The sequence below is a fragment of the Pogoniulus pusillus genome, unplaced genomic scaffold, assembly GCF_015220805.1.
Source record: "Pogoniulus pusillus isolate bPogPus1 unplaced genomic scaffold, bPogPus1.pri scaffold_62_arrow_ctg1, whole genome shotgun sequence".
Classification (NCBI taxonomy): Eukaryota; Metazoa; Chordata; class Aves; order Piciformes; family Lybiidae; genus Pogoniulus; species Pogoniulus pusillus.
In genome coordinates this window covers 176,495-195,975 of record NW_026974712.1, presented here as the reverse complement: position 1 = coordinate 195,975, position 19,481 = coordinate 176,495, and the positions used below count along the sequence as shown (strand labels likewise).

At 62.7% G+C, this 19,481-nt stretch overlaps 1 long non-coding RNA gene across 1 annotated transcript; it reads left to right on the top strand.

The window, feature by feature from the left end:
• The first annotated feature begins 2,968 nt into the window (after window positions 1-2,968).
• On the top strand, window positions 2,969-10,211 carry LOC135174361 (uncharacterized). Its single transcript, XR_010301860.1, has 2 exons — window positions 2,969-3,455; window positions 9,742-10,211. It is a non-coding gene; the product is annotated as an uncharacterized LOC135174361 (long non-coding RNA).
• Window positions 10,212-19,481: the final 9,270 nt, after the last annotated feature.

Sequence of the window (19,481 nt, the reverse complement as noted above, 5' to 3'; positions counted from 1 at the left end):
GCCTCAGGCGCAGCGGGGCCGGGCCGGGGCTGCCTGCAGCCCGAGGCGGTGCCAGGCACCGGCAGCACTGCAGCCCCCAGGGGGCGCTGCGCGGAGCGGGCGGAGCGCGGGAGGGAGGGGCGGGGAGGGGCTGGCCGCGGGGGGCGGGAGCGGGTGGGGGCGCGAGGCGCTCCGTCAGCCAATGGGAGGCTACGCTCAGCCCTTGACCAATCAGCGCGGGGGGGCGTGGTCGGCGGCCCCGTTGGAGAGTGCTGGCGGAGGAAGCAGCCGGAGAAGGGGCGCTGGGAGCTGGCAGCGGGAGCGGACCGGAGCGGCTGCGGTGAGTGCCTGGGGGCGGCGTGTGCCGGGGCCCCGGGGGGCGATGTCAGGCCGGGTGGGAGTGTGCTGGGGTCCTGCTGCCTGCAGGAAAGCCCTGGGGGGGTGCTGGTGGAGAGCAGCCTGCAGGCCTGGGCTGGCCGAGCTGCAGCAGGGGGGGCGCAGGCAGCCCCCGCTCCCGCTCTGGGCCCGGGTGGGCTCTGCCCCTTGTCTGCTCTCTCTTGCCCCACCCTGGGCACTCCCCTCTCTGTCCCTGCTGCTGTCACAGTGCCGCTGCGCGTCCGCGGCCCTGTTGCTATAGCAGCCGGGGGCGCAGTGCAGCCGCCGGAGCGCGGCGGTGAGGCGAAGAGCTGCTGGCTGCCGCTGGCCGCCGTTGCGGGGCGCCGCTGGCCGCCGTTGCGGGGCGCCGCTGGCCGCCGTTGCGGGGCGCCGCTGGCCGCCGTTGCGGGGCGCCGCTGGCCGCCGTTGCGGGGCGCCGCTGGCCGCCGTTGCGGGGCGCCGCTGGCCGCCGTTGCGGGGGCGCCGCTGGCCGCCGTTGCGGCCCTGAGAACAAGAGGCCCCTTCCCGGGCAGAGGAGTTTGTGTGGCTGACGCTGGTGCTGTGTGCTCAGCTGACTGGCCTCCTCCTGCCTGCAGAGCGCAGAGCCGGGGCAGGGCGAAGCTCGGAGTCCTCTCAGCCCCACAGCCGCCAGTGAGGCAGGGAGCAAAGCAGGGAGCCTGCAGCACCGAGAGGCGGCGGCGAGCGAGGCTCTTGAGACGCCTGGCAGAGGCTCCGGGGGCAGAGCCGGCCCGGCCCAGGCGAGCCTCGCCACGGCCCTCGGCGGCTGCCGTCCGACTCCGTCCCGCCGGCGGGAGCCGCCCCGAGCCCTGCAGGCGTCCGGCCGCGGTGCTCGGCGCCGGTGGCTGCCGGTGGAGGCCAGCGGCAGCGAGACGCCAGCGGCGGCAGCCTGCATCGCCTCTGCTTCTCCCAGCCGCAGAGGTGAGTGGCAGAGAGTCGGCGCCCAGAGGCTGGGGGCGAAGGAGCAGTGGGGGGTGGGCAGTGCCCCGTGGCAAAGCTGCCACGGCCTCGGCTGGCAGAGCCGGCAAAGGGCAGCACGGGCACAGCTGAGGGGATTTTCCCAGCTGGGGCCAGGCTCTGGCTGCCTTTGTCGGCCTCTCCATAGCCCCTTAGAGGATCGCTGAACTCTGAGGGGCTCAGATGAGCCATGGACATTGCTGGCGTCCTTCAGAGTCAGGCCAGAGTCCAAGGGGCAGAGCCTCAAGCAGAAAGCCCTCAGTAGAGCTGCAAACCATTGCTGCTGTCCTCTGCCTGCAGAGAGGGCACTGGGAGGGGAGAGGAACCTCCATCCATCAGCTGCACGGTTGCAGCCCCCAGCTCCTGCCCATGGCCACGTACAGGCCCTGTCCTGTCCCTGCAGCCCTCGCTAACGTCTCTCTCTCCATCTCTCTCCCTTGAAAGGCTGCAATGACATCCCCCAGCAGCCTGCTTCAGGCGAAGCTGAAGAGCTGTAGCTCAGCCTTCCTTTGTGGCAGAGCTGTTCCAGCTCCCTGTCTCCTTCTGTGGCCTTCTCTGGCCCCGCTCTTAACTGGTTGATGCTTCCCTGTGCTGGGGAGCTGGATGCAGCAGGTGAGGAGGAGCCACAGCAGAGTGCAGTAGAAGGGCAGAATCGCCTGCCCTGCTCTGCTGAGCACTTTGAAGAGCCAGGTAATGACACAGTGCCTTGAGTCAAAGCCTCTTTCCTCCTGTGTGCTTCTGCCTGACCTCTCCCTGCTCATGGAACTCCGTTTCTGTAACAAAAGGTCCTGCAGCTGGCAGCAGGAGCTTGTGCACGCTGGCAGAGTGCAGCCTCTGGCAGAGTCCTCCACGAAGCCCAGAAGCTTTGCAGCAGCTGCCTGCAGCAGAAGAGCAGTGAGCTGCAGAGGGAGAATGTCAGTTTGCAGGAGGAGCTGGAGAGATCTGAAGCTAAGGTATGGAGAAAGCCTCTCTCTTGGCAGCAGGTGGCTGCCCTACAGCTGTCTGAGTGCACTCGAGCCAACTGTGCCCCAAGAGCAGAGGGAGTGACCTGGGAGCGACTCAGCTTTGTTTTGTGAGCCTGGGGCCTGCAGTTAGAGAGGTGCCTGAGAGTGAGGTCCCTTTGTCCATCACTGGAGCAGGAGGACAGGTGTATTATTTCCCAGCACTGCTTCTGGGTCTGACACAGCAGGGCAGAACCTGCAGGGCCACCTGGAGGATGCCTGCAGGGGAACTGCGTCTGTCCAAGAGCTGGCAGGAGGCCTGCAGCGGTGAGGAGCTCAGAGTGGAGCCAGGCTCTGCTCTCTGTGTTCTTGTGTCCCAGCAAGGCAGCACAGGGTGGCCAGAGCTGCTTTTTGCTGTAGGGGAGGTTGTGTCCCAGGCTTCTCTGGGGCTTTGTGCTCTTGTGCACCTCTGTGCTGAGGCCTGTGCTTGCTTGTCAGGGTCCAAGGTGAACATTGCAGGCTGAGCAGCACAGCCCAGGAGCAAGCCTGCACTGCCCCTTCATAAAGACCTGCAAGCTGCTGCCTCGGTAAGCCAGTCAGAGCCTGGTTGCTTGGGGGTTGGTGTGGGGTGGTTTGGAGGCGAGGTGCTCCTGGAGAGCCTGGGAGAGATGAGTTTCCTCTGTCTGCTGCCTGGAGGCTGCTCTCCTGGCCTGCTGCCCAGCTGTGTGGCTTTGAGAGTTGTGTGGTGAGATGGTAGCAAGTGCCAGGCAATGGCATCCTTGTGAAGGAGTTGGCAGGGATGCTGCAGTTTGGAGCAGGGCCGAGGCTGGGAGCTCAGGCAGCACTTGAGGCAGTGCTGTGGGACAGGGATTTGGTCCTTTTGGCTGCAGGCTTTCCTTGGGCTCTGGTGCTGCTGGGTGTTTGCCCCTGGAGGCCCAGAGCGTGACAGGAGTTCTTTAGTTGCCTGCACTGTGCTCACCTTCCTGCTCCAGTGCCTGTGGATGCCTTGGCCAGAAGGTGCAGCTCCATACTGCAGCGAGCAGACCTCCCAAGATGAACGTCCAGGACTCAGAAGGGACTCACTGCCAGTGCCCAGAGCCGGAGGACCTGGCCTCGATGGCAAGCTGCAGGGAGGCATTCCTGGCTGGAGCGTGGCAAAGAGAGTTGGCCGTGGGCAGGCACAAGGTAGCAGGCCTGGCTGTGTGCTGCTCTCCAGCAGTGTCCCTGAGTGGAAGCGGAGCTGAGCCCAGCTCTGCTGTGCCCCCGTGCAGGGAGCTGCCTGCGAGCAGAGCCAGGCCTGGCCCTGGAGCTTGCAAGGTGCTTCTGCATCATCAGAGCCCCTGGGCTTCCAGAGCTGCACAGGGCCTGCAGGTGCAGCTGCCTGCAGTGCCCCTGGGAGGGCAGGAAGGCTTTTCTTCCTGCCTTCAGGGAAAGCTGAGGCCCTGCATGTGGGTGTGTGCTGGGGGCAGTGCTGGCTGCTGTCCCCGACTGCTGGGCCCATGGGAGCACGGCACAGCTGTGCTGCCTGCATGGGCACATGGCAAAGGGCCAACTGCTGCCTGCGGGGTTGGAGGTGCTTCTGGATGAGGCAGAGCTGAGGCCAGGGATGGGGAGAGAGAGTGAATGGCAGCTGAGTGTCCGTGAGAGGGAGAAGCAGCAGGATGCAGGCCTCTGTGGTCTGGAGGAGCAAGGAGCAGCAGCCCAGCTGAGACAGAGCTGGAGACAGGACAGCGGAGACAGAGCTGAGGCAGGGGAAAAGAGAGGGAAAGAAAGCAGCAATGCTAAAGGCAAAAACCAACGAGGAGAGAAAAAGTGAGGCAGAGAAAGAGTGGGAGAGAAAGAAGGCAAAAGAAAAAGCACCACAAAAGCTCTGCCAGAAGACTGCTCTGGTTTGGCACAGCTCTGGCCAGTCTGTGCCACCTGATCAGCAGGCCCTGTGCTGGCTCTGGCCTCTGCTCCAGCCTCACCTTCTTCTGCAGAACCACAGCAGAGCGGAGTAGGAAGGGAGAGGAACCTCCCTCGCTCTGCTGGGCCCCCTGCAGGTTTGAGCAAGGACAGGAGTGAGAGGCAGCAGCACCTGGCCTGCTGGGGACTCCATGTCCCTCTCCCCACTGCTAATGAAGCACAAGGCTGAGATCTTCCCCACTCTGCTGCTTGGGCCACGGAGAAGGCAGTCGCAGGCTGCTGGCCTCAGCTGAGCTGCAGCAGCTGCAGGAGGCAGAGTGAGAGCAGGGGCTGAGGCCAAGCAAGTAAGGCTCAGCTCTGGAGCTGCTCCTGAGTGCCCCAGGGGTGGAGGAACCTTTGCATCTACTCTGCCTTGCAGTGGCTTCTGCTGCTGGGCACTGAGCCCAGAGGAGGCAGGGCAGGGCTGTGCCACAGCAACAAAAGGTTACTCTGGAGAGCTGGAGGGTTTAATTTGGAGAGTGGGAAGCATTGAGCCTGGGCCTGGGCTGCAGCCCCCAAGGGGCAGAGAGGATCAGGGTGAGGCTGGCCCAGGCTCAGGAAGCTGACAGGGCAGGGTCAAGAGAAGCTGCAGGCAGCAGCAGACATTTTGCACTGAGCTGAGCTGCAGGACTGGATGAAAAAGCTGAAAGCTGAGCTTTGTGCTGGCCTAGGCAGCGGTGGGGAGCAGCGGGAGGGAAGCTGCTGGGGGCACAGCAGGGCTGCTGCAGAGGCTGAGGTGGGGCAGGGGCAGGCGGCAGCAGAGTGCCCGGAGCTAAGGTGGGGCAGAGGGAAAGAGCTGCTGCTGCCTTTGCTGCTCTGCCTCTCTCTCGGCCCTTTTCTTCCTGCCCCTTTCTCAGCCCCTGCCCTGCTCCTCTCTGCCTCCTACCGCCCACCCGGCGGGAGGTGGTGGGGGCGGAGTCAGAGAGAGGGGCGGGGGGGTGGGGGTGGAGTTAATTCAGGCGGGGGGGTGGGGGGCGGAGTTAGACAGGTGGGGGTGGGGGCGGAGTTAGACAGGCGTGGGGGTGGGGGCGGAGTTAGACAGGCGGGGGGGTGGGGGCGGAGTTAGACAGGCGTGGGGGTGAGGGCGGAGTTAGACAGGCGGGGGTGGGGGCGGAGTTAGGTGGGGCTTGGGGGCGGAGTTAGTCAGGCGGGGGGGTGGGGGGGGCGGAGTTAGTCAGGCGGGGGGGTGGGGGCGGAGTTAGACATGCGGGGGGTGGGGGCGGAGTTAGGCAGGCGGGGGGGTGGGGTCGGAGTTAGACAGGCGGGGGGTGGGGTCGGAGTTAGACAGGCGGGGGGTGGGGTCGGAGTTAGACAGGTGGGGGGGTGGGGGTCGGAGTTAGACAGGTGGGGGGGTGGGGGCGGAGTTAGACAGGGGGGGGGGTGGGGGCGGAGTTAGGCAGGCGGGGGGCGGAGTTAGACAGGCGGGGGGGTGGGGGCGGAGTTAGACAGGCGGGGGGGGAGGGCGGAGTTAGGTGGGGGTGGGGGGCGGAGTTAGACAGGTGGGGGGTGGGGGCGGAGTTAGACAGGCGGGGGTGGGGGCGGAGTTAGACAGGCGGGGGGTGGGGGCGGAGTTAGGTGGGGCTTGGGGCGGAGTTAGTCAGGCGGGGGGGGGGGGCGGAGTTAGTCAGGCGGGGGGCAGGGGCGGAGTCAGCAGGCAGGGGGGTGGGGGTCGGAGTTAGACAGGTGGGGGGGTGGGGGCGGAGTTAGACAGGTGGGGTTTGGGGGTCGGAGTTAGACAGGTGGGGGGGTGGGGGCGGAGTTAGGCAGGCGGGGGCGGAGTTAGACAGGCGGGGGGGTGGGGGCGGAGTTAGACAGGTGGGGGGGTGGGGGCGGAGTTAGGTGGGGCTTGGGGCGGAGTTAGTCAGGCGGGGGGGTGGGGGCGGAGTTAGTCAGGCGGGGGGTGGGGGCGGAGTCAGGCAGGCGGGGGGGGGGGGCGAGTCAGGCAGGCGGGGGGGTGGGGGCGGAGTTAGACAGGCGGGGGGGGGCGGAGTTTGATAGGAGGGGGGGCAGAGTTCGTCAGGCGGGGGGTGGGGCCAGAGTTAGACAGATGGGGGGGTGGGGGCGGAGTTAGCCAGGCGGGGGGGTCGGGGCGGAGTTAGGTGGGGGCGTGGGGGCGGAGTTAGTTAGGCGGAGGTATGGGGCGGAGTTAGTCAGGCGGGGGGGTGGGGGCGGAATTAGACAGATGGGGGGGTGGGGGCGGAGTTAGTCAGGCGGGGGGGTGGGGCCGGAGTTAGTCAGGCGGGGGGGGTGGGGGCGGAGTTAGTCAGGCGGGGGTGGGGGCGGAGTTAGACGGGTGGGGTTGGGGGCGGAGTTAGGCGGGGGGGGTGGTGGCGGAGTTAGGTGGGGCTTGGGGGCGGAGTTAGACAGGCGGGGGGATGGGCGCGGAGTTAGGCAGGTGCGAGGGTGGGGGCAGGATTAGGTGGGGGTTGGGGGCGGAGGTAGACAGGGCGTGGGGGTGGGGTTGGGTTAGGTGGGGGGTGGGGTCGGAGTTCTACAGGTGAGGTGGGAGGGGGGAGGGAGGCGGGCAGGGGACGGTGGCGGGCAGGAGGCAGAGAGGGGAGGGGGTGGGGGCAGAGACAGCGGCAGGAAGAAAGGGCCGAGAGAGGCAGAGGAGCCAAGGGCACAGCAAAGGCTCTGCCCGCACGCAGCTCTGCTCTGGCACAGCTCTTCCCACACTGCCCCAGCTGAGCTCCAGGCCCTGTGCTGCCGCCTGCCTCGGCTCCACCTCAGCCTCTGCAGAGCTGAAGCTGCCGGCAGCAGCAGCACTGTTGCTGCCTTCTGTCCCACGCAGCTGCTGCTGTGCAGTTGGCAGCGATTCTGTCACGGCTCTTGCTCTGGCCCCTGCAGCACTGCCCCCGTTGAGACTCTGGAGCCAGTGAGGTTGTTATTGAACCTTGCCATGCATGGAGGCAGTGAGGCAGCTGCCACAGCCCATGGCTGCACTGCAGTGCACTGGCACAAGAGCAGCTCAGTGTCCTGCCAAGCAGAGGCAGCTCTCCAGAACCTTCTCCTCACTGTTTGACTGCAAGGCAGAAAGTTCAGATTTCAGGGGCAGGTTTCTGCAGCAGAGGCATTGCCCCCACGCCTGCAAGCACCTGGCTGCGGTGCAGCCCAGCCAAAGCCTGCTGGGGACTCCACTGGGAATGCTGATAGGGAATGAAGCACAACGCTGAGATCTTCCCCACTTTGCTGCTTCGGCCACAGAGAAGCAGTCGCAGGCTGCAGGAGGCAGGGTAAGAGCAGGGGCTGAGGCCAAGCAAATAAGGCTCAACTATAGCTGTTGTGAGTGGAGCTGCTCCTGAATGCCCCAGGGGCAAAGGAACCTTTGCATCTACTCTGCCTGGCAGCGGCTTCTGCTGCTGGGCATTGAGCCCAGAGGAGGCAGGGCAGGGTAAGGAGAAGCTGCAGGCCCCAGGCACACATTTACCCAGCGGAGAAAAGAGAAGGGGAGAGAAGAGAGGGGGGCAGAGAGCGAAAGGCAGGGAGGGGCAGATAGATGGGCAGGGGGATGGGAGGAGTGAGACAGGTGGGGGGGGGTGGGGGAGGAGTCAGACAGAGGGGCAGGAGTGTCGGGGGGAGGAGACAGACAGAGAGGCGGCGGGAGGGGGCGGGGGGGGGGGGCTCAACTATAGCTCCTGTTAGCGGAGCTGCTCCTGAATGCCAGGGGTGGAGGAACCATTGCACTTACTGTGCCTTGCAATGGCTTCTGCTGCTGGGCATTGAGCCCAGAGGAGGCAGGGCAGGGCTGTGGCACCGGGAACCTTTTGTTACTGTGGCACAGCAGTTTGGAGAGTGGGAAGCATTCAGCCTGGGCCTGGGTTGCAGCCCCCAAGGGGAAGATTGGATCGGGCTGAGGCTAACACAGCCTCAGGAAGCTCACAGGGCAGGGTAAAGAGAAGCTGCAGGCAGCAGGCACACATTTTGCACTGAGCTGAGCTGCATCAATAGATTAAAAGATGAAAGCTGAGCTTTGTGCTCAGCTAGACCCTAAGGACAAGTGCTGCAGAGCTGCAGCCAGAGAGCCAAATGCCAGCAGAGGGGTCAGAGCCTTGCTCAGCAGCAGGCAATGCTACAGTGCACAGTGCATGAACCAAGCAGCAGCTTGCACAGAGAGCAGCTGCTGCTTCCCAACTGCCAGTGGCTGCTGCTGCTGCTGCTGCTGCTGCTGCTGCTGCTGCTGCTGCTGCTGCTGCTGCTGCTGCTGCTGCAACCGCAACCTCGTTACAGGAGCTTGTATGGAAGCACTGAGAGCACCTCAGGCTTACCTTCAAAATGACTCCCCCAGCAGAAGCAGAGGGCACCGTGGAGGTGCCCTCAGAGCCAAAAGCAAAGAGCTTTGCTCCAGGGAACTGGACTTGCTTGTAGCCACTGCCCCCGCACAGCACAGAGGGACCTGTGGCTGCGCTGGGAAGATGCTGCTCAGACACCTTCGAGCCACTGCTGTGGACGTTCCATTGCATGAACTGGCATGGCAAGGAGAGGACAAAAGCCCCAAGTGCAGCGGGCTGGGAGGAAAGCCAAGTGACTGTTCCTCACAGAGGATGGCCCTGGGACACCTCTAAGGGCCTCTCTTGACCCAACACAGGCTGCAGAGCACCAAGAGTGCCAAGCTTCCACAGGCACTGCTGCCTGTGTGTATTGCCCCATCACTGCTGGCTCGTGCTCAGCCAGCATGCCACCAGCACCCCCAGGTGCCCCAAGCCTGCAGTGCTGCCTGAGGTTGGTGTGACCCCAGTGCAGGACCCCACACTTGGCTCTGTTACACCTCATACACCTGACCTTGCTCCATTGATGCAGCCTGTCCAGATCCCTCTGCAGACTCTCCTGCCCTGCAGCAGGTCAGCACTGCCACCCAATGTGGTGCCATCTGCAAACGCAGCCAGGGGGCACTGAGTCCCCTCCTCAGATGGGTGCTGTGCAGCACCCCCAACCCTAAGACTGCAGTGAGCAGCCTGCAGAGCCGCCAGAGGCTGAGGGCATTGTTGCTGCTGTCCCCAGCGGCGGGGGGAGCCACCTGGCTTACTGCAAGCTGATTCAGTAGCTTCAGGGCCCAGGTACTGCAGCACCCAGGCCACATCAGCAGTTTTGTGTCTTAATTGGAGCCCCCCAAAGCTGTGCTGCAAAAGAGCTGAGGAGGTCTTGTGAAGATGCCATGGCCTTGGTTTGGCCGAGACTGATGGAGCAAGGCTACAACAAACACCTGTGCTGCTCTGGGCTGGCAGGGAGCAGCTGGGGCAGCCTGTTCAGCCTGCTGATGGGAATCTGCTGCCCTGCTGCTCAGGCCAGCTTTGTAGCACAAGTGCTGGCTGGAGCAGAGGGTGGGGAGGCTTGGAGTTCAGCTCTGGGGGGCTTTCTTCCACTCTCTGGGTTGGGGTCTGTGTCTCTTTCACTTGGCTTGGACACTGCCCTTTGCCACTTGCTGCTTTGTTTGCTGAGTGTGTTCTGCTGCCTTGGTTTGCTTTGCTTGCTCAGAAGGTGCTGTACATTGAGTTACTTTGCATTAAACTCTCCTTGTCTCAACCCACAGGGCTCTGGTTTCCTTCTCTCTCTCCCCTTGAGCTCACTCTGTCTCAAAGCAGGGCAGTACCCAGCGCCAAGGCAGATGTTCACCCCCAGGAGGTCAGCCAGAGCTCACCTTGCCATCCCCACCTGTGCTGGAGACTGTTCTCAGCGTAGCTGCACTCAGCGGAGTAGCCTTCCCCATCGGGAGCCTTCCAGCCCCTGGCACACTCCTGCTGCTGCGTGTCTGAGGGGCAGCCAGCACTGAGCACACCTTGCACTCACCCACAGCTGAAGGCCTTCATCTCCAGAAGGTCTCCATCCCAGCCCTCTAAGCCAGCCTGGAGGCAGCGACCCAACGCCAGCAGCCTGTGCTTACTCTCCAGCACGTGGGGCTTTTGCACTGGCCACAGATCACTGCCTCTCAGGAGCTCACTTCTTCCTCCAGCTGTACAGGGCTGCTGAGAGGCTCTCTGCCAGCTGCAGGCACTCTGCAACCAGGGCCCACAGCCACCTTTCTTCTCCTCCTCCCCTTGCTCTCCACTCCATCCAAGCAGCTCTGGCAGCTCTCTTCCCACAGACCATCTGATTGCAGCCTCCACCCCAGTGTCCAGGCCAGAAGCAGATCTCTCCTTCACAAAATAGGGAGGCCTAAAAACGCCTCCAGCACAAGGACAGCCTGGAGAGGACAAAATCATTTAGCTTGGAAGAGACCTGTAAGGGCATCAAGTCCAACCACTCACACTGCCAAGCCACCACTGAAAGCTGTCCCTGTGCAGCACAGCCACACCTCTTGTAAATGCCACCCAGGCTGCTGAGCCAACACTTCCCTGGGCAGCCTGTTCCAGTGCTTGGGAACGCCTCCAGGGAAGGAAGTTTCCCTAACAACCCACCCAAAGCTCTCCTGGGGCACTTGGAAGCCATTTCCCCTTGTCCTATCACTTGCTACGTGGGCAAAGAGACCAACACCCACCTCACTGCAGCTTGCTTTGAGGTGCTGCAGAGAATGCTCAGGGCTGCCCTCAGCCTCCTTTGCTCCCAGCTAAACAAGCCCAGCTCCTTCAGCCACTGCTCCCAGGCCTTGTTCTCCAGCCCCACTGCCAGCTCCTGGCCTCTCTCTGGGCACACTCCAGTACCTCAGTGTCTGCACTGCAGAGGGGTCCCAGACTCAACCCAGCATTCCAGGTGCAGCCTCCCTCCCTGTCTCAGCTCTAGTTTAAACTTCCCAGAGACTCCAAGAGAGTTAACAGAGCCAAGAACAATTTATAGGAAGCCTTTCCCTCTTCCCCCTTCTTTCCCAAAGCAAAGGAGTTAGCCATGGAGAGAGGAGAGCTCAGCACCCCCAAATCAACAATCTCACTGCACTCTGGCAGGGGAAAGAAGAAAATGTTAACAGTCAAAGAAAGGTGTTAGAGGCAGGGAAGTTACAGAAGGTGTAGGGAAGGGAGAAGAAGGCACAGACCCTGTGAACACAGCCAGATCTGATGGCAGTGGCTTTGTCTGCCCCCTGGGCTGCAGCCAGGTGGTGACACAGAGCAGCAGGAGCAGGGTGGTGATGCTGCTGAGCAGGCAGGCAGGCGAGAGAGAGAGGAAGAGGAAGCTCCTCTGGTCCCACACGGGCAGTGGGAGTGGGCCAAGCACCACACCTGGCAGTGTGCAGACTCACCCCAGGGAGGGGTCAGGAGGACCTGGGGTCAGGGCCAAGACCACTCCCCAGGAGGGGTAACCCTTTACACTGGTGCTGAGTGCAGAGGGACAATCACTGCCCATGTCCTGCTGGCCACACCAGCTCTGATCCAGGCCAGGCAGCTCCTGGGCTTCTGCCCCCCGGCACACTGCAGGCTCCTGCTCAGCTGCTGGCAAGCAATGCCCCCAGGGGCTTCTGCTCCCTGCCCAAGAGACCAACAGTCCCATCTGCAGCCCCCAGCAGCAGCAGGTTGCCCTTGTGCTTGAAAGCTGTGCAGTGAATAGCAATGGGCTCAGGCTCCAGGGAGAACTGCAGCTGGAAAGGAAAGGATCTGCAGGGAAGGGAGGAAAGGCAGCAGCCAGCAGCAAGAATTCCTCTGGCAGCAGCAGCTCTGATGACCACAAACTTCAAAGCTGGCTGCTGCTGTGACACTAAATCAACAACTCCCCTCAGCCAAGCCACAGCTTCCTTGGCTGTGGCTGCAAGGCTGCAAAAACACCTGGCAGGGAATTAGCTTGAGGGCATTGCTTCCTCCTCCATGTCAGGGGCAGCGTTCCCTGAGGACAGAGGTGAGGGATGGGATGAGGATTCCCTGACACAACCTGACCTATCTGAACTGAAGCAATGGAGAAGATGCTTCAGTGCACTGAGCACATTCCCAGTCACAAAGTGCACAGGCAGGACAGAAACAAGGCTATGGACTGTGAAAAACCCTGCCAAAACCCAACCCCCCTAAACCCAGCTGCTACTTCACTCTTCTGTTTTACCTCCCATGTGGTACAAGGGAGAGGAGGAACACGAAGGGTGTGGAGAAGAGATTCAGCCTCCCTTAGGAAGAGGCTCCTGCACATTGAGACAGAAGAGACTCCTGCTCAGAAAGGAGGAAATAAGCCCAGCAAGTCCCTGCTGCTTCCTTGTTTTAGTGTCCCACAGCAGCAGTTTCCCAGGAGCTTGGTTCATGCTTTTGCCACCAGAGCTTACTGCTGAGATGTCCACATGGGAGATGGGGCTGGGAGCTGCTGCAGAGCAGACACAGGAGGCACCACTTGGGCTGCAGGCAAGCGAGAGGCTCCTGAGCCTCAGCAAACAGTCTGCACTGCCTCTCTCCAGCAGCTGCCTCAAGCACAGCACTCAGCTGTGGGCTCTGCCATGAAGACCCTGCAAGAGAGGGGCACTGTCGAGGAGAGCAGGATGCCTGTGCTTAGATTCTGAGTGTGCCTCGTTGAACCCAGCAGCTGCACACTGCTCAGGCAGGGACTGGCCTCTTGGGTGCAGGCCAGAGAGTCCTGCAGCTGCAGGAACAGAGCAGGAGCACTGAGGCTGGAGCTACCTTGGCTCAGTCAGACCCAGTGTCTGTGTGTAAAGCTCCACACTCCAGAGGTACCTGGGCATGGCCTCATCAGTGCTGATTGCACAGAGACTCCTCTTGGCTGCTGTGTCACACGGACCAAGCGCCCTGACCCTGCTGCCAGGCAGGAGCTGGAGAGCAGCAAGGAGCAGATGGGAGCAGTGTGAGTGAGGAGTACAATGATGCTCTCCCACAGCCACTCACGCCAGAGCAAATGTCTTCCCTGCTGGTGCATTGGATTAAACATCACTCCATGAGGGCACACCCTGACCTCCTGCGTGTCTGACGCTGAGCAGGACTGCCCCAGAGCTACAGATGACAGAGTAAAAGCACTGCTGTCCAGTGAGAGCAAGACCTGATTGGCTCAGCATTATAGGATGCAAAACATATTCAGTGGTTCACTATCTACAGCAGCAGTGAAAGAGTAACAGAGATTTAAGGTTCTCAGTTTAAGACAAGCCCAGTAGGCAGCACCTCCTTTCATCCAGGGGGGATGGAATCATTCCAAAGGGCTCCCCCATGCTTTGTCACACGTAAAACCATGCAGGGACACTTTCTTACAGAGACAAAAGCAAGCCAGATCCTTCTCACTTCAGACCCTGATTTACTGCTGAAGCCCCACAGAGCTCAGAAAGAGGAATCTGTCAGCAAGCAGGAAAGGAGCTCCACCAAGCAGAGGAAGCATCAGAACACCTGAGCGGACAACTGCCTGTAGAAGAGCAAAAGGAAGAGACAAGCTGCAGCAGCAGCTCTTCAGAGGTGGCATTTGGGGTCAGCAGCAGCACATTGTCAGAGCCAGAATGTGAACAGCATTCCCTTGGTTGCAGGTTTGCCTTCTCACACAGCTCTGTCAAGGGAAAGCATGGAACAAAGAGCAGTTCTAGGGAGGCTCATGAAGATGACCAGAGGGCTGGAGCACCTCCCCTATGGGGGCAGCTTCAGAGAGTTGGGGCTGTGCAGCCTGGAGAAGAGAAGGCTTCAGGGAGACCTTACAGCAGCCTTCCAGTCCCTGGAGGGGATTACAGGAGAGCTGGGGAGGGACTTTCTACAAGGGCTTGTAGTGATGGGGTAAGAGGGAATGGATTGAAGCTGGCAGAGAGGAGATTTTCACTGGATCTTAGGAAGAAATCCTTTACAGTGAGGATGGTGAGACACTGGAACAGGACCTCGTGGATGCCCCCTCCCTGGAGGTGTTTAAGGCCAGGGTGGATGAGGCCTTGAGCAGCCTGCTCTAGGGTACAGTGTCCCTGCCCACAGCAGGAGGGTTGGAGCTGGATGCTCCTGAAGCTCCCTCCCAGCCTGAACCATTCTGTGATTCACAGAGTGTGTAAGTGAAGGCTCTCTCCAGTGCCAGAGCTGCAGGAAGAGTGCTGCAGGCAACCTCTGCACTGCCAGGATCCCCAAGCAAGCCTCGAGCTCCTTCTGCACACAGCTGCCCCCAGCTGGTGAAGTGCCAGCCCAGAGCTGGTCACGGAGCCCTCTGCACAGCCGCATGAGAGAGTGCCAGCAGCACATCCCTGCTCCTCAGCCCTGCTCTCCTTCCCCTGCCTCAGGGGGCAAGTAAAGCTGCACAGCTCCCTGCTGCAGGGTTCCATGGGCTCTTGTGCTCTGCCTGCCTCTACAAGTGGCTGCCTGAAGAGAGGCACTTAAGGGAGCTGCTTCTGTCCTCCAGCCGCACCCACACTGCAGCCTGGCAGCTTCTGGCTCAGGGCAGCCACTGGTGAGTTCCTTGCTCAAGACTACCCAGAGCACACTTTGCCCCTCCAGGCTGGGCTGCCCATGTGCCACTGAGGTGGAACTGTTGCCCTGAGCTTCCCTACAGTGCAGCTGCCTAGAAGGTGCTGTGCCACATGCGGCAGCAGGGCCCCGACCATCTGCGGTGCCTCTGCACCTCCCCGGGCAGACTCCTAAACTGGGCCCTCTTTACATCTTTGCTCCATGGAGTAGCTGTGCTGGGATGCTTACAGAGAGCTCTAGGCTGGATGTCAGGAGGAAGTTGTTGGCAGAGAGAGTGATTGGCATTGGAATGGGCTGCCCAGGGAGGTGGTGGAGGCACCATCCCTGGAGGTGTTGAAGCCAAGCCTGGCTGGGGCACTTAGTGCCATGGTCTGGTTGGTTGGCCAGGGCTGGGTGCTAGGTTGGGCTGGGTGAGCTTGGAGCTCTCTTCCAACCTGCTTGAGTCTATGATTCTACTGATCCCATAAGGAAACAATGAAGCAGCAGAGCAGCTCAGCTCAGATGCTCCACAGAGCCTGGCTCTGGCATCACCCAGATTTGCTGTTGCTCCCCCAGAGGCCTTCTCCTGGCTCTGCACAGAGCTGTTGCTCACTTAGAGCCTTGCTCAAATGTAGGCCTGTGCCAGCACTGCACATCTAAGCATCAGAGTGACGTCACACTATGTCCTCTATGACGTCACAGTGCCTGCCCAAGAATGTCAGCAAATCCTATGACATCACAAGATCCTCTCAGTGATGTCACATACCCCAACCTATGATGACACACAATGCCTTCTGTGACGTCACACAGACCTCCCTATGATGTCACACGATCTCACCTATGGTGTCACAGTCACCTCTCTATGATGTCATGCACCAAATGGTATGATGTCACAGAATGCCTATGACCTCACAGAGAGCACTCCATGATGTCACAACTATCCACTCTGTGATGTCACAGTGCCCTCCCTATGACATCAGGAAATCCTCTCTAGGTCACCAAATCCCCTCTGTGATGTCACACAGCCCTGTCCCTGATGTCACAGAACGCCTTCTATGACATCACTCAGACCCATCTATGACGTCACATGATCTCCTCTAGGATGTCACACGGCACTCAACAGGACAGCACAAAATCCTCCCTATGATGTCACACAGCCCTGGCTATGACATCACACAGTGCCTTCTAGAACATCACACAGACCTCTCTGAGCTGCCCTAAGTTCCGCTCCATGATGTCACAAAGCCCTCTCCAGCACCAGACAAAGTCCCTGCTCTGACCTCAGACATTTCACTCCATGATGTCACAGAGTCGCTTCTATGATGTCACACTGCCCTCTCTATGATGTCACACTGCCCTCTCTGTGCTGAGTTTACACAATCCCCTCTATGGCAGCTGGCAGCCCTCCAGGCAGGAAGGAGCTGCCCCTGGGGGACTACTCCTGAGTGTGGGCACTGCAGCACCTCAGGCATCTTCTCCTCCCCTGCTGGCCTACACTCTGCAGCCTCAAAACACAGCCCCAGGGCTGCAACCTTCCTCCCTCCTGCTTTTGTGCCTACGACCCCCCTCTGGCACCGTGCCCAAGGGATGGGCTCAGAGCCAGGGGCAAAGAGCACAGAACCTTCCCCAGTGGCTGGGCAGAGCAGCAGGAGCTGGGGGGCAGGCAGCCTCCAGCCCCCCTCAGCAGCACTCTGGCACAGCAGGCAAGCGAGCCAGAGCCCCTGCGGGCACTGCCAAGGGGGCAGGAGGCAGCCCCAGCGGCCTTGGCAGGATGGCAGAGCTGGGGGAAGCCACACTGGAGCCCAAGCCCGGGAGGAAGGGCCCGGTCAAGGCGCAGGCAGAGGGAGCCCCAGCCCCAGGGTGCCCCAGGGGGAGGCAAGAAGCAGCCAGAGCAGCTCTGCAGAGCCAAAGGAGCAAAGCTTTACTGAAGGCAAGTGCCAGGAGGGGAACCGAGCAGCCAAGGGGGGAAAGGAGGGGAAGGGAAGGAGGGGACAGGTCCAAGGCTCTGCTCCAGCCTGGCAACTGCCAGAAGATCACCACAGAATCAGTCAGGGTTGGAAGGGACCACAAGGACCATCGAGTTCCAACCCCCCCCTGCCATGGGCAGGGACACCCTACCCTAGAGCAGGCTGCCCAGAGCCTCAGCCAGCCTGGCCTTAAACCCTTCCAGCCATGGGGCCTCAACCCCCTGCCTGGGCAACCCATTCCAGGCCCTCACCACTCTCATGGTGAAGAACTTCCTGCTCACCTCCAGCCTGAATCTCGTGGGGAGATTCAGCTTTGCTCCATTCCCCCCACTCCTGGCACTGCCTGGCAGCCTAACAAGTCCCTCCCCAGCATTTTTTAGGCCCCCTTCAGATGCTGAGTCCCTGCTCAGACTGGAGGCTGTGCCAGCAGCCCTCTTGCTCCCCAGACCTGCCAGCCTCTGGCTCTCCCTTCCTTGCTGGCTTGGCTGTCCCATGGCAGCCCCCAGCTCTGCAGCCCCCAGCCATGGGGGTCCTGATGCCTTTGCCCCTGCGCTGCTGGGGCAGAGTCGAGAGGCTGCTCTGCACCTGCCTGCTCTGGCATCCCCTCCTGCCACCCAGCCCTCCCTGGGGGCCTCACCTCTCAGCCTTGTGGCCCAGAGCAGAGCCTGAGGGATGGCTTCAAACCCACGGGCAGGGCTGCTCCAGGGGGCATGGCTGCTGCTGTGCCCACCCAGCAGCTGGCACCGAGTGGGCCAGGGGAGCCACAGTGCTCCTGAGGTGAGGCCTGCGTGGGGCCAGGGCTGGGCTGGTCCCTGCCAGGAGCAGAGCACTCAGAGAATGCAGCCAGGGAAGGGCCCCTCAAAGCTCACCTTGGCCAGCTGCTGCAGGCAGCAGGGACACCTCCAGCTGCAGCAGGCTGCCCAGGGCCACAGCAGGGCTCACCTGCAGTGTCTCCAGGGATGGCTCCTCAGGCACATCTCTGGGCAAACCTGCTCCAGCATCTCACCACCCTCCGTGCAAAGAGCTTCTTCTGATGCCCAGCCTCAGCCTCCCCTGCTCCACTGTCAGGCTACTGCCCCTCTCCTGCCACCACAGCCCTTCCAAACAGCCCCTCCCCAGCCTGCCTCCAGCTCCCTGCCCATAGCCAGATGCAGCTCTAAGCTCTCCCTGGAGCCTTCCCTGCACCACCTTGTCCCACTGCTGACCCTTCCCTCTGCTCTGCTGCTGCTGGCTGGGCTGAGGGGCGATGGATCCCTTTGGCTGGCAGCTTCAGCAGCCTCTCCTCTTGCCAGAGCTTGCTGCAGGTGCCTGTGCTGTGTGCCCTCTGCAGCGGCACAGAGCAGCTCCAGCAGCCAGTGCCCGGGGCGGCGGTGGCAGCAGGCAGCCTGGCATGGATGGCAGCAGCTCCAGCAGCCAGTGCCCGGGGCGGCGGTGGCAGCAGGCAGCCTGGCATGGATGGCAGCCGCTCCAGCAGCCAGTGCCCGGGGGGCGGTGGTGGCAGCAGCAGCTGCATGGATGGCAGCAGCTCCAGCAGCCAGTGCCGGGGGCAGCGGTGGCAGCAGGCAGCCTGGCATGGATGGCAGCAGCTCCAGCAGCCAGTGCCCGGGGCGGCGGTGGCAGCAGGCAGCCTGGCATGGATGGCAGCACTCAGCTCCTCTGGCACTGGCAGCTGCTGGCAGCAAACGCGTGGCAGCTCCGCAGGGGTCCTGCAAAGCTGACGTTCGCTGCTCGCTCCCAGGCTCTCGCACACCCAGGCACAGTTGCGGTGCCGTCAGAGCAGCCTCGGAGTGGGGCAGAAACTCTCCTCTAAGCTTCCTCCGCAGCCGCTCCAGCGCCGTGTCCCGCACCCTGCCCGCACCCCGCCGCAGCCCTGTGCCCATGCTCCCTGCACCTCTCTTTGTTCCAGGGCACCGCAGGAGGCTCTCGCTGAACGCCTGCGCTCCTGACGCGGCCACCCTGTGCCCTGGCCGCGGCTCGCCGCCAGCCCCGGGGCGCTCGGAGCCCTGCCCGCAGCGGCGCGGCACAGGCGGTGCGGGGAGCGGCGGCTCCTGCTGCGGGCTCGGCCGGGAGCGCTGCAGCAGCAGCTGCAAGGCGGCGGGGGGCAGGCGGCGGCGCCTCCGGCTGCGGGCGTGCGGAGCCAGGGCGCGGCGCCGGGCGGCAGCCGCAGGAGAAGCTGCGCCCGGGGGTGCGGTGCCGGCAGCTGCCGATGCGAACCGGGCAGCGCCCGCAGCAGCGACGGCTCCGCTCTGCCGCCCGCAGCGCCCGGCGGGGCCAGGCCGGCGGCGGCAGAGGCAGCGACAGCTCCTGCAGCCCCGCGGCACGCAGCAGCAGCGGCAGCCGCCGCTCGCCCCCCCCCGCACCGCCTGCGGCACCGGCGCCAGCCCCAGGGGACCTCTCCCGCCCCGGCGGGGCCGGAACGCGGCAGGGCGCGGCCGCGGCGCGGCGGTGACGCCCCCGAGCAGCGCGCCCCTGATTGGCGCCGCCGCCGCCGCTGCCGGCGCAGGGCTGTGAGGCACGCACGGCCCCGCGCAGCCGCCCGTGGCTGGCACTGCCCGGGGCAGAGCTCCGCAGCGCAGCGATGGCAGCGGCGAGGAGAGCGAGGGGCTGGCAGGGAGCGCTGCAGGGGCACCCGCACAGCTCCTGGCTGCCAGCCAGCGGCACAGGCCAGAGCCCAGGCCCTGCGGAGCCGCAGCGGTGCGAGGCAGCGGCAGTGAAGCACAGGATGCGCCTGGGGCTGGGGGCAGCTCCGACACCAACCAGGTCGTGTTCAGCAACTGGCAGCAGCGACAGCTCTGCCTCCAAGGGGGCCTGGGGGGTGGTGCCAGGCTGCTCCTCTTCCTGCTGGCACCCAGCAGCCAGAGCTGCAGCCTTAGTGCGGCCCCAGGCTGAGAACATCCTGTCCTGGAGCTCTGAGCCTGCCACAGAGCATTTCCCCTCTCATCCTGCCGCATCCCTAAAGGTGCAGGTGCAGGCACAGCACTCCCTGTGGGCACTGTGATAAATTGTGAAGACAAAAATCTTAAGTTCCAATCAGAATTTGATTGATTACA